This window comes from Triticum urartu, chromosome 5A, assembly GCF_056163025.1.
Source record: "Triticum urartu cultivar PI428250 chromosome 5A, HENAU_Tu73, whole genome shotgun sequence".
NCBI lineage: Eukaryota > Viridiplantae > Streptophyta > Magnoliopsida > Poales > Poaceae > Triticum > Triticum urartu.
Window position 1 is genome coordinate 25,488,491 of NC_141877.1, and position 14,606 is coordinate 25,503,096.

Consider the following 14,606-nt stretch of genomic DNA (forward strand, 5'->3'; position numbering starts at 1 on the left):
TTGCCGAACTAGTGCACCTATGCAATTTACCATTGTATTGGGTGTGTTGGGGACACAAGAGACTCTTTGTTATTTGGTTGCAGGGTTGCTTGAGAGAGACCATCTTCATCCTACGCCTCGTACGGATTGATAAACCTTAGGTCATCCACTTGAGGGAAATTTGCTACTGTCCTACAAACCTCTACACTTGGAGGCCCAACAACGTCTACAAGAAGAAGGTTGTGTAGTAGACATCACGCTGCTGCTAATATTTTGTGTATAAGGTTTTCCCTAGTAGTGACAGGAGATCAACTTGCTGATGGATTCACAAAACCACTCACTATGAGAAAGTTGGATGAGTTCAAGTACAATCTCAACCTTGGCGGAAGTTCATGAGGTTTAGATTGAGGGGGAGTGTTAGAATATGTATAGGATAGGTTCTGTTTAAACTTGTAATCTATCCGTATCTCTTGTTCTCTCTCTCGAACTCCTCCAGTAACTGAACTCCTTCTGAGATCTTCTCGATCTCTTCTTGTATGCCAAGGTTTCACCAATATATAAACATGCGGCCCGAGACCAAAGGGTTCAACGCTTCCAACATAATTTACAACACACACACACATGCATCACATCACATCACATCACAGTTGCACACAAAATGTGAAATCCTGTGAAAATCAATTGAAAAATGGAAAAAAATTGTTTACCTCCTGGTCATTTCACCGGTCATGTTGGGGACGCGGACGGTTGTGGCGAAGGGGGTGGGAGGGAGGGGGAAAGGGCCTAGGAGGTTTCGGGGGAGCCATTGACGCCATGGAAGGGATAGGCGGTGACAGGGCCATCACCCTTGTCGCCTTGTTCTTCTTCACACGAGAAGCTTCCATGGCCGATTGATCTTGCGGGCCCTCTTCCTTGCGAGCTTCTTCACCTATGGGGAGCCTTAGCGCGATGGAGGGATCCTTAGGCGCATCCTCGCCAGCCACTGCGACAGTTCGTGGCAGCGAACGGCCTTTGGCTTGTTACCACCGCCAGCGGGAACCACGGGAGGGATGGTCGTGGGTGCGGTGGGAGTAGTAGGGAAACTGTCATGGGAACGATTCCGACAATTATAAGGTATAGGGTAACGGAGCATGATCTATTGAGATGCAAATGGGTGACACGGTGGTTTTAGCGAGTTTGGGCCTCTCACGGTGGAGATAACAGCCCTACGTCTCGTGCTCCGGAGAGCCTTTGTTTTTCTCTTAGTGTATATCCGGAGATCACATGGTGTATTTGAGAGAGAGGGGGGGAGAACGGATCTCCATGCCTTAAGCTAAATGGTGAGAAAGAGAGAGAGGTGGAAGAAAAAAGAGCCCCTTAGTCTAGTGGTGGGGGTGGCTTATATAGAGTGCGCCACCCCCTCACCCCTTATGTTACACGTGTTGGGGAACGTAGCAGAAATTCAAAATTTTCTACGCATCACCAAGATCAATCTATGGAGTAATCTAGCAACGAGGGGAAGGAGAGTGCATCTACATACCCTTGTAGATCACTAAGCGGAAGCGTTCAAGTGAACGGGGTTGATGGAGTCGTACTCGTCGTGATCCAAATCACTGATGATCCTAGTGCCGAACGGACGGCACCTCCGTGTTCAACACACGTATAGCCCGGTGACGTCTCCTACGCCTTGATCCAGCAAGGGGGGAAGGAGAGGTTGGGGAAGACTCCATCCAGCAGCAGCACGACGGCGTGGTGGTGGTGGAGGAGCGTGGTACTCCAGCAGGGCTTCGCCAAGCACCGCAAGAGACGAGGAGGGAGAGGGGTAGGGCTGCGCCAAGAAGGAGATTGAATCGTGTCTCTGGCAGCCCAAAACCTCAAGTATATATAGGGGGAGGGGAGGGGCTGCGCCCCCACCTAGGTTTCCACCCCTAGGGGTGGCGGCCAGCCCTAGATCCCATCTAGGGGGGCGGCCAAGGGAGGGGAGAGGGGGGCGCACCACTAGGTGGGCCTTAGGCCCATCTGAGCGTAGGGTTTGCCCCCTTCCACTCTCCCTTGCACCTTGGGCCTTGCTGGGGGGGCGCACCAGCCCACCTGGGGCTGGTCCCCTCCCACACTTGGCCCATGCAGCCCTCCGGGGCTGGTGGCCCCACTTGGTGGACCACCGGGACCCTCCCGGTGGTCCCGGTACATTACCGATAAAACCTGAAACTTTTCTGGCGACCAAAACAGGACTTCCCATATATAAATCTTTACCTCCGGACCATTCCGGAACTCCTCGTGACGTCCGGGATCTCATCCGGGACTCCGAACAACATTTGGTAACCACGTATATCTATTCCCTATAACCCTAGCGTCATCGAACCTTAAGTGTGTAGACCCTACGAGTTCGGGAACCATGAAGACATGACCGAGATAACTCTCCGGTCAATAACCAACAGCGGGATCTGGATACCCATGTTGGCTCCCACATGTTCCACGATGATCTCATCGGATGAACCACGATGTCAAGGACTTAATCAATCCCGTATACAATTCCCTTTGTCTAGCGGTACGATACTTGCCCGAGATTCGATCGTCGGTATCCCGATACCTTGTTCAATCTCATTACTGGCAAGTCTCTTTACTCGTTCCGTAACACATCATCCCGTGATCAACTCCTTGGTCACATTATGCACATTATGATGATGTCCTACCGAGTGGGCCCAGAGATACCTCTCCGTTTACACGGAGTGACAAATCCCAGTCTCGATTCGTGCCAACCCAACAGACACTTTCGGAGATACCTGTAGTGTACCTTTATAGCCACCAAGTTACGTTGTGACGTTTGGCACACCCAAAGCACTCCTACGGTATCCGGGAGTTGCACAATCTCATGGTCTAAGGAAATGATACTTGACATTAGAAAAGCTTTAGCATACGAACTACATGATCTTGTGCTAGGCTTAGGATTGGGTCTTGTCCATCACATCATTCTCCTAATGATGTGATCCCGTTATCAACGACATCCAATGTCCATGGTCAGGAAACCGTAACCATCTATTGATCAACGAGCCAGTCAACTAGAGGCTTACTAGGGGCATGGTGTTGTCTATGTATCCACACATGTATCTGAGTTTCCTATCAATACAATTCTAGCATGGATAATAAATGATTATCATGAACAAGGAAATATAATAATAACCAATTTATTATTGCCTCTAGGGCATATTTCCAACAGTCTCCCACTTGCACTAGAGTCAATAATCCAGTTCACATCGATATGTGATTAACACTCAAGGTCACATCCCCATGTGACTAACACCCAAAGAGTTCTGGGTTTGATCATGTTATGCTTGTGAGAGAGGTTTCAGTCAACAGATCTGCAACATTCAGATCCGTATGTACTTCGCAAATTTCTATGTCATATTGTAGATGCAACTACTATGCTACATTTGGAGCCATTTCAAATAACTGTTCTACTTTGAGCTATTCTAAATTGTTGCCCCATTATACGTATCCGGTATCTCTACTCAGAGCTATCCGGATAGGTGTTAAGCTTGCATCGACGTAACTCTTTACGTCGAACTCTTTATCACCTCCATAACCTAGAAACATATCCTTATTCCTCTAAGGATAATTTAGACCACTATCTGGTGATCTACTCCTAGATTACCTTTGTACCCTCTTGCCAGATATGTGGCAAGGCCCGCATAGAGCCTATGACAAAAGCATAGGGAACGACCTTCGTCCTTCCTCTTTCTTCTGCCGTGGTCGAGCTTTAAGTCTTAACTTCATACCTTACAACTCAGGCAAGAACTCCTTCTTTGACTGATCCATCTTGAACACCTTCAAGATCATGTCAAGGTATGTGCTCCTTTGAAAGTACCATTAAGCGTTTTGATCTATCCTTATAGATCTTGATGCTCAATGTTCAAGTAGCTTAATCCAGGCTTTCCATTGAAAAACACTTTCCAAATAACCCTATATGCTTTCCAAAAATTCTACGTCATTTTTGACCAACAATATGTCAACAACATATATTCATCAGAAATTCTACAGTGCTCCCACTCACTTCTTTGGAAATACAAGTTTCTCATAAACTTTGTATACACCCAAAAACTTTGATCATCTCATCAAAGCATACATTCCAACTCCGAGATGCTTACTCCAGTCCTTAGAAGGATTGCTGGAGCTTTGCATACTTATTAGCATCTTTCAGGATTGACAAAACCTTCCGGTTGTATCACATACAGCCTTTCCTCAAGAAAATCATCGAGGAAACAATGTTTTGACATCCTATCTGCAAGATTTCATAAATAATGCAGTAATCTCTAATATAATTCCAACAGACTCTTAGCATCGCTATGAGTGAGAAAGTCTCATCGTAGTCAACTCCTTGAACTTGTCGGAAACATCTTAACGACAAGTCGAGCTTTCTTAATGGTAATACTTACCATCATTGTCCGTCTTCCTTTTAAAAATCCATCTGTACTCAACAGCCTTACGACCATCGAGTAGTTCTTCCAAAGTCTACACTTTGTTTTCATATATGGATCCTCTCTCGGATTATATGGCCTCGAGCCATTTTGGAATCCAGGCCCACCATCGCTTCTCCATAGCTCGTAGGTTCATTGTTGTCTAGCAACATGACTTCCAAGACAGGATTACGTACCACTCTGAAGTAGTACGCATCCTTGTCATCCCACGAGGTTTGGTAGTGACTTGATCTGAAGTTTCATGATCACTATCATAAGCTTCCACTTCAATTGGTGTAGGTGCCACAGGAACAACTCCCTGTGCCCTGTCACACACTAGTTGAAGAGGCGGTTCAATAACCTCATCAAGTCTCCACCATCCTCCCACTCAATTCTTTCGAGAGAAACTTTTCCTCGAGAAAGGACCCGATTGTAGAAACAATCCCTTATTGCTTTCGGATCTGAGACAGGAGGTATACCCAACTGTTTTGGGTGTCCTATGAAGATGCATTTATCCGCTTTGGGTTCGAGCTTATCAGCCTGAAACTTTTTCACAGAAGCGTCGCAGCCCCAAACTTTTAAGAAATGACAGCTTAGGTTTCTCTAAACCATAGTTCATATGGTGTCATCTCATCGGAATTACATGGTGCCCTATTTAAAGTGAATGTGGTTGTCTCTAATGCCTAACCCATAAACTATCGTGGTAATTCGATAAGAGACATCATGGTATGCATCATATCCAATAGGGTGCAGTTATGATGTTCGGACACACCATCACACTATGGTGTTCCAGGCTGTATTAGTTGTGAAACAATTTCCACAATGTCTTAATTCTGTGCCAAACTCGTAATTCAGATATTCATCTCTATGATCATATCATAGATCTTTTATCCTCTTGTCACGACGATCTTTCAACTTCACCCTGAAATTACTTGAACCTTTCAATAATTCAGACTCGTGATTCATCAAGTAAATATACTCAACATCTACTCAAATCATTTGTGAAGTAAGAACATAACGATATCCACTACATGCCTCAGCACTCATTGGACTGCACACATCAAAATGTATTACTTCCAACAAGTTGCTTTCTAGTTCCATTTTACTGAAAATGAGGCTTTCAGTCATCTTGCCCATGTGGTATGATTTGCATGTCTCAAGTGATTCAAAATCAAGTGAGTCCAAACGGTCCATTTGCATGGAGTTTCTTCATGCACATACACCAATAGACATGGTTCGCATGTCTCAAACTTTTCAAAAACGGGTGAGCCCAAAGATCCATCAACATGGAGCTTCTTCATGCGTTTTATACTGATATGACTTACATGGCAGTGCCACAAGTAGGTGGTACTATCATTACTATCTTATATCTTTTTGGCATGAACATGTGTATCACTACGATCAAGATTCAATAAACCATTCATTTTAGGTGCAAGACCATTGAAGGTATTATTCAAATAAACAGAGTAACCATTATTCTCCTTAAATGAATAACCCTATTGCGATAGACATAATCCAATCATGTCTATGCTCAACGCAAACACCAATCTCGATGGTAGAGGGAGCGTGCAATGCTTGATCACATCAAGCTTGGAAAAAACTTCCAACACATATTGCCAGCTCACCTTTAGCTAGTCTCCGTTTACTCCGCAGCCTTTTATTTCGAGTTTACTAACATTTAGCAACCGAACCGGTATCTAATACCATGGTGCTACTAGGAGTACTAGTAAAGTACACATTAACACAATGTATATCCAATATACTTCTATCGACCTTGCCAGCCTCCTCATCTACCAAGTATCTAGGGTAATTCTGCTCCAGTGGCTGTTCCCCTTATTATAGAAGCACTTAGTCTCGGGTTTGGGTTCAACCTTGGGTTTCTTCACTAGAGCAGCAACTGATTTGCCGTTTCATGAAGTATCCCTTTTTGCCCATGCCTTCTTGAAACTAGTGGTTTCACCAACCATCAACAATTGATGCTCCTTCTTGATTTCTACTTTTGTGGTGTAAAACATCGCGAATATCTCAAGGATCATCATATATGTCCCTGATATATTATAGTTCATCACGAAGCTCTAGCAGCTTGGTGGTAATGACCTCGGAGAAACATCACTATCTCATCTGGAAGATCAACTCCCACTCGATTCAAATGATTGTTGTACTCAGACAATCTGAGCACAAGCTCAACGATTGAGCTTTTCTCCCTTAGTTTGCAGGCTAAGAAAATCGCCGGGGGTCTTATACCTCTTGACGTGGGCACGAGCCTGAAATCCCAATTTCAGCCCTCAAAACATCTCATATGTTTCGCGACGTTTCAAAACGTCTTCGGTGCCTCAATTCTAAACCATTTAACTGAACTATCACGTAGTTATCAAAACGTGTATGTCAGATGTTCGCAACATCCAAAGACGACGTTCGAGGTTCAGCACACTGAGCGGTGCATTAAGGACATAAGCCTTCTATGAAGCAATGAGGACAATCCTCAGTTTACGGACCTAGTCCGCATAATTGCTACTATCAACTTTCAACTAAATTTTCTCTAGGAACATATCTAAACAGTAGAACAGAAACGCGAGCCACGACATAATTTGCGAAGACCTTTTGACTATGTTCAGGATAATTAAGTTCATCTTATGAACTCCCACTCAGATAGACATCCCTCTAGTCATCTAAGTGATTACATGATCCGAGTCAACTAGGCCGTGTCCGATCATCACGTGAGACGTACTAGTCATCATCGGTGAACATCTTCATGTTGATCGTATCTACCATACGACTCATGCTCGACCTTTCGGTCTCTTGTGTTCCGAGGACATGGCTGTACATGCTAGGCTCGTCAAGTCAACCTAAGTGTTTCGCGTGTGTAAATCTGGCTTACACCCGTTGTATGTGAACGTAAGAATCTACCACACCCGATCATCACGTGGTGCTTCGAAACGACGAACTTTCGCAACGGTGCACAGTTAGGGGGAACACTTCCTTGAAATTTTAATGAGGGATCATCTTATTTACTACCGTCGTTCTAAGCAAATAAGATGTAAAAACATGATAAACATCACATGCAATCAAATAGTGACATAATATGGCCATCATCACTTTGCTCCTTTTGATCTCCATCTTCGGGGCTCCATGATCATCATCATCACCGGCATGACACCATGATCTCCATCATCATGATCTCCATCATCGTGTCTTCATGAAGTTGTCTCGCCAACTATTACTTCTACTACTACAGCTAACGGTTAGCAATAAAGTAAAGTAATTACATGATGTTTATATTGACATGCAGGTCATAAATAAATTAAGACAACTCCTATGGCTCCTGCCGGTTGTCATACTCATCGACATGCAAGTCGTGATTCCTATTACAAGAACATGATCATCTCATACATCACATATATCATTCATCACATCCTTTGGCCATATCACATCACAAAACACTTGCTGCAAAAACAAGTTAGACGTCCTCTAATTGTTGTTGCAAGTTTTTACGTGGCTGCTATAAGTTGCTAGCAAGAACGTTTCTTACATACGCCAAAACCACAACGTGATATGCCAATTTCTATTTACCCTTCATAAGGACCCTTTTCATCGAATCCGATCCGACTAAAGTGGGAGAGACAGACACCCGCTAGCCACCTTATGCAACTAGTGCATGTCAGTCGGTGGAACCAGTCTCACGTAAGAGTACGTGTAAGGTCGGTCCGGGCTGCTTCATCCCACGATGCCGCCGAATCAAGATAAGACTAGTAACGGCAAGATAATTGACAATATCGACGCCCACAACTACTTTGTGTTCTACTCGTGCATAGTAACTATGCATAAACCTGGCTCATGATGCCACTGTTGGGGAACGTAGCAGAAATTCAAAATTTTCTACGCATCACCAAGATTAATCTATGGAGTAATCTAGCAACGTGGGGAAGGAGAGTGCATCTACGTACTCGTCGTGATCCAAATCACCGATGATCCTAGTGCCGAACGAACGGCACCTCCGTGTTCAACACACGTACAGCCCGGTGACGTCTCCTACGCCTTGATTCAGCAAGGGGAGGAGAGGTTGGGGAAGACTCCATCCAGCAGCAGCATGACGGCGTGGTGGTGGTGGAGGAGCGTGGTACTCCAGCAGGGCTTCACCAAGCACCGCAAGAGACGAGGAGGGAGAGGGGTAGGGCTGCGCCAAGAAGGAGATTGAATCGTGTCTGTGGCAGCCCAAAACCTCAAGTATATATAGGGGGAGGGGAGGGGCTGCGCCCCCACCTAGGTTTCCACCCCTAGGGGTGGCGGCCAGCCCTAGATCCCATCTAGGGGGGGCGGCCAAGGGGGGAGAGAGGGGGGCACACCACTAGGTGGGCCTTAGGCCCATCTGAGCCTAGGGTTTGCCCCCTTCCACTCTCCCTTGCGCCTTGGGCCTTGGTGGGGGGGCGCACCAGCCCACCTGGGGCTGGTCCCCTCCCACACTTGGCCCATGCAGCCCTCCGGGGCTGGTGGCCCCACTTGGTGGACCACCGGGATCCTCCCGGTGGTCCCGGTACAATGTACCGATAAAACCTGAAACTTTTCCGGCGACCAAAACAGGACTTCCCATATATAAATCTTTACCTCCGGACCATTCCAGAACTCCTCGTGACGTCCGGGATCTCATCCGGGACTCCGAACAACATTTGGTAACCACGTATATCTATTCCCTATAACCCTAGCGTCATCGAACCTTAAGTGTGTAGACCCTACGGGTTCGGGAACCATGCAGACATGACCGAGATAACTCTCCGGTCAATAACCAACAGCAGGATTTGGATACCCATGTTGGCTCCCACATGTTCCACGATGATCTCATCGGATGAACCATGATGTCAAGGACTTAATCAATCCCGTATACAATTCCCTTTGTCTAGCGGTACGATACTTGCCCGAGATTCGATCGTCGGTATCCCGATACCTTGTTCAATCTCGTTACTGGCAAGTCTCTTTACTCGTTCCGTAACACATCATCCCGTGATCAACTCCTTGGTCACATTGTGCACATTATGATGATGTCCTACCGAGTGGGCCCAGAGATACCTCTCCGTTTACACGGAGTGACAAATCCCGGTCTCGATTCGTGCCAACCCAACAGACACTTTCGGAGATACCTGTAGTGTACCTTTATAGCCACCCAGTTACGTTGTGACGTTTGGCACACCCAAAGCACTCCTACGGTATCCGGGAGTTGCACAATCTCATGGTCTAAGGAAATGATACTTGACATTAGAAAAGCTTTAGCATACGAACTACATGATCTTGTGTTAGGCTTAGGATTGGGTCTTGTCCATCACATCATTCTCCTAATGATGTGATCCCGTTATCAACGACATCCAATGTCCATGGTCAGGAAACCGTAACCATCTATTGATCAACGAGCCAGTCAACTAGAGGCTTACTAGGGACATGGTGTTGTCTATGTATCCACACATGTATCTGAGTTTCCTATCAATACAATTCTAGCATGGATAATAAATGATTATCATGAACAAGGAAATATAATAATAACCAATTTATTATTGCCTCTAGGGCATATTTCCAACAACACGGTGGAGCATCAATGCCATAATGCCTTCCCACTACAAAACCGTCATGCTGACTATTGGTCTTTGCATATCCGAGTGAGTCACACGGCCGAGTGGAATGAGCTCGTTGAGTGAGGTGTCGTGCTCCGAGTGGTTGTTGCTTGTCCGAGTGACTTTCAAGTTGCGGTACATCTGGACGGCGATCTGGCCCAGGGGTCCAGTACAAAGTATACGGTGTCCATGGGTAGGGCCTTTAGGTCAGGCCTGTTACCCTACCCCCAATACATGTCCTCGTCATTAGCCCCCGAATCAGTCGAGGTTGAGCGGGTCGAGTCGAGGTGAATTCCCAGATGAGTCGAGTGCTACGGAGGCACTTATGAACTCCCTCTAGTCACCCGGCGATCTTATCTCCATGTGTTGCCTTGACGGATTCAATACTGCATGGTGTCTGAGTGAAATGAGCTCAAATGGGTCCGCGGAGGAGCGTTAAACTCACCTTATAGCAATTTTTTTGGAGTGATTTGGAGCTGGTCCTGCATCAAGTAACTGATTACTCGGAATTTCTTCACGCCTGGAATGTGTCTTTTTTTGTTGTTTGGCCGTCACTCGGGCCGGGCGGACCATTCCGAGTGGATACCATTCCAGTGGGGGCACGCTGAGTGCACCCACTGGGTATAGTCCCCGAGACTGCCGTCGACTGCGGGCAGTCGGCGGGGGTCTGAGAACTAAAAATCTTCTTAGCTAGTACTGATCGAACTTGTTCTTCTCTGACTCGGAGGTCGGGTAATTCTGGAGCTGGTTTTGCATCAAGAAAAATGTTTCTTTCTGAGTTCTCTTTCAGTGGGGGCACGCTGAGTGCACCCACTGGGTGTACTCCCCGAGCCTCTGCCGGACTAGATGAGTCTGGCAGAGGGTTTAAGTCTCCTGGTAAACCTCCATGCAGTCGGCATGGTAAATATCTTTGTCTGAAATTGAGTCAATCAGATGGATCTTCAAGCACTTGGCATGGTAAATAAGCTCAGCCTGGAGCTGAGTCAGTCGAACTGGTCTTCGTGCACTTGGCACTGTAAATAAATTCAACCTGGAACTTGGTCAAGCAGGTGAGTCTTCGTGCTCTCGGCACGAGGAATGAATTCGGCCTTGAAACTACCGACTGTAGAAAAATGCTGGACACTCCAGGGAGTAATCGTTCTAGTAGTACTTCTTATATTGACCGTCATCTTTTGCATGAAGGGGGTATTTGTAAGAGTACATTGTATCCGAAGAGGAGTTTTGTTTTCAGCCCTTTGCATGAAAGGGGTATTTGTCCGAGTGGACGTGCTTCCCGACTGATCAGAGTATGTTATCTGCGAGGAAAAACTTGGTGGCACTCGTATGTCTCCCGGAGGAGATAGACTAGTGGTCTGACATGGACGTGCCATGAAACCCGAATGGCAAGGCTAGTGTGTGGGCTGACTCTCCGTAGAGATGCCACTCATTATCCCGGGGGAACATCAGCACATGCCATCTCTGAGTCCAAGTTTGTGAAACTAACGCCTTGGAGCCTAGGATAAGGGCCAAGTGTATCCGTAGAGGAGCGTCATTTTCACCCTTTTGCAGTCCTGAAGATGACTTCAAGAAATGATTCGAGCGATCGTCCGAGTGGATAGTACTACCCTTATAGATTTTCGGCGAAACGAGCATGTATGGTTAGAAAGATATTCCAGATGTGATCAATGGGTTGATTGAATGGGCGTAACCCCTGAGGGCAACATGGCCAATGGATGTGCGTAGCCCCCGAGTGATGCTCGAAAGAGGTAAGCTTGCTACAGAGTGTGATATAAGGTTTGATCATATGAGTAACTTAGTCGTTCCCGTGCTGAGGGTGTAGAGGTAAAGACGTGTCCAACTGATGGTGACGCGCGAGGCGCCCGAGAGGCGATGATATGTACAACCGAGTGATGACACGTGGAGCGGCCGAGTGGTGAAGACGTGCCCAACCGAGTGGCGACGCGCGGGACGGCCGAGTCATGATGTGCGAGGTGGTCGAATGATGAAGACGTGCGCAACTGAGTGGCAACGCGTGGGGCGGCTGAGTGGTGAAGATGTGCACAACCGAGAGGCGACGCGCGGAGCGGCCGAGTGGTGAAGACATGCACAACCGAGTGGAGACGTGCGGGACGACCGAGTGAGGATGCGCGAGGTGGCCGAGTGAAGGACTACGTGTCCAGCCAAGTGGTGATGCGCGGGGACGGAAGTGTGGTGAAGGCATGCACAACCGAGAGGCGACGCGCGGAGCGGCCAAGTGGTGAAGACGTGCACAACCGAGTGGCGACGTGCGGGACGGCCGAGTGAGGATGAGCGAGGTGACCGAGTGAAGGATTACGTATCCAGCCAAGTGGTGATGCCCGGGGTGGCCGAGTGACGACGCGCGGGGTGGCCAAGTGACGACGCGCGGGGCAGCCGAGTGAAAGATTGCGTATCCAGCCAAGTGGCTGAAATTGTCTTAGAAGGAGTTAGCCAGATGCTTTCGAAGCTAATGTAGTGATGAGGTTGATGTAGTGTGGTTGCGACGTAACAAGACCGACGTGACAACTGAGTTTGAGTAGGAATGAAGATGGCGCGCAGAGCGTCTGGGTGATTATAAAACTTGTCAAAGTGGCGGATCGAATGCACTTGTTGAAGTGAAGGATCTGACTGGTGATGAAGTACTCGACCACTCAGGAGAGTGTCAATCCAAATGAGATGCAGCCCCCGAGTGTGGCGTAGCCCCCGAGCGTACTACAGGCTTCGACAATGGACATGTCGGAATACGAGGAATATAGTTTTGAATGGATGATTTGCAATTCATCGAGTCGGACTCGGGTAAAGATGAGGAGAAGCTTCCGAGTGATGCTCGAAAGAGGCAAACTCGCAAAAGAGTAAAGTATGAAGTTCAATCATAAAAGGGACTTATCTGTCTCATGCCTGACGAGGTCTATATCATTGATATGATGAAGAGGATTCCACAGAGGGGTTGGTCGGATGTGTTTGAAGTCAACAGAGCGACAATGTCAGTGTTGTGGTGTGCTAAAACCGGTACGGTGACCGAGTCCGGGCAGCGATGAAGTTGGCGCATAGGGCCGTCGAGTGATCGCGTAACTTGTGTAAAAAATGGAACAAGCCAAAGAAATAATTTCTCGAGGGAATTTGATGTGTTGAAATGATTTGTGTGAATAACACCCATAGACACCCGCTGGGAGTGTAAGGGACTTGCTGGTTAACCAGCAAGAGTCTGAAAGAGCGAAGGATCCGTTCAAACTTATCAAAGTGCTGGCTCAAATAAAACGAAAGTGCAGTGTTTCGACTGAGTTGCAGCCCCGGAGGACCGATGCAAACTCGAAATGAAGAACACATGGTGTTCATGAATGATGTATGCGAAAGAATGGAAGTTGGACTCGGGTGAAAATAAGCAGCCGAGCATAGAGGTACACTTGGTGGCGTAGCCTCCGAGTGAATGTGATGTGTGAATAACAGGATACTTGGGAATGCGGAAATAATAGAATGTAGTGCATGTAGAATGACTTAGCTGTCTGAAGGCGCGCGAGTGGCCGAGTGGTGAAGATGTGTTCAACCGATGGCGATGCGAGGGGCGACCGATTGATGTAGATGTGTCCAACCGAGTGCCGACGCATGGGGCGGCCGAGTGGTGATGAGGTGACCAACCGAGTGGCGACCTGCGGAACGGCCGAGCGGTGATGAGGTGACCAACCGATGGCGACGCATGGAGCGGCCGAATGGTTATGAGGTGACCAACCGAGTGGCGACGCGCAGAGCGGCCGAGTGGTGATGAGGTGACCAACCGATGGCGATGTGCGGGGCGGCCAAGTGGTGATGAGATGACCAACCGAAGGCAACGCACGGGGCGGCCGAGTGGTGATGAGGTGACCAACCGATGGCGAAGCACGGAGCGGACGAATGGTTATGAGGTGACCAACCGAGCGGCGACGCGCGGAGCGGCCGAGTGGTGATGAGGTGACCAACCGATGGTGACGCACGGAGCGGCCGAATGGTTATGAGGTGACCAACCGAGTGGCGACGCGCGGAGCGGCCGAGTAGTGATGAGGTGACCAACCGATGGCGACGCACGGAGCGGCCGAATGGTTATGAGGTGACCAACCGATGGCGACGCGCAGGGCGGCCGAGTGGTGATGAGGTGACCAACCGATGGCGGCGCACGGAGCGGCCGAATGGTTATGAGGTGACCAACCGAGTGGCGACGCGCGGAGCGGCCGAGTGGTGATGAGGTGACCAACCAATGGCGACGCGCGGGGCGGCCGAGTGGTGATGAGGTGACCGACCGATGGCGAAACACGGGGCGGCCGAATGGTTATGAGGTGACCAACCGAGCGGCGACGCGCGGAGCGGCCGAGTGGTGATGAGGTGACCAACCGAGCGGCGACGCGCGGAGCGGCCGAGTGGTGATGAGGTGACCAACCGATGGCGACGCACGGAGCGGCCGAGTGATGATGAGATGACCAACCGATGGCGAAGCACGGAGCGGCCGAGTGGTTATGAGGTGACCAACCGAGCGGCGACGCGCAGAGGGGCCGACTGGTGATGAGGTGACCAACCAAGCGGCGACGCGCGGAGCGGACGAGTGGTGATGAGGTGACCAACCGATGGCGAC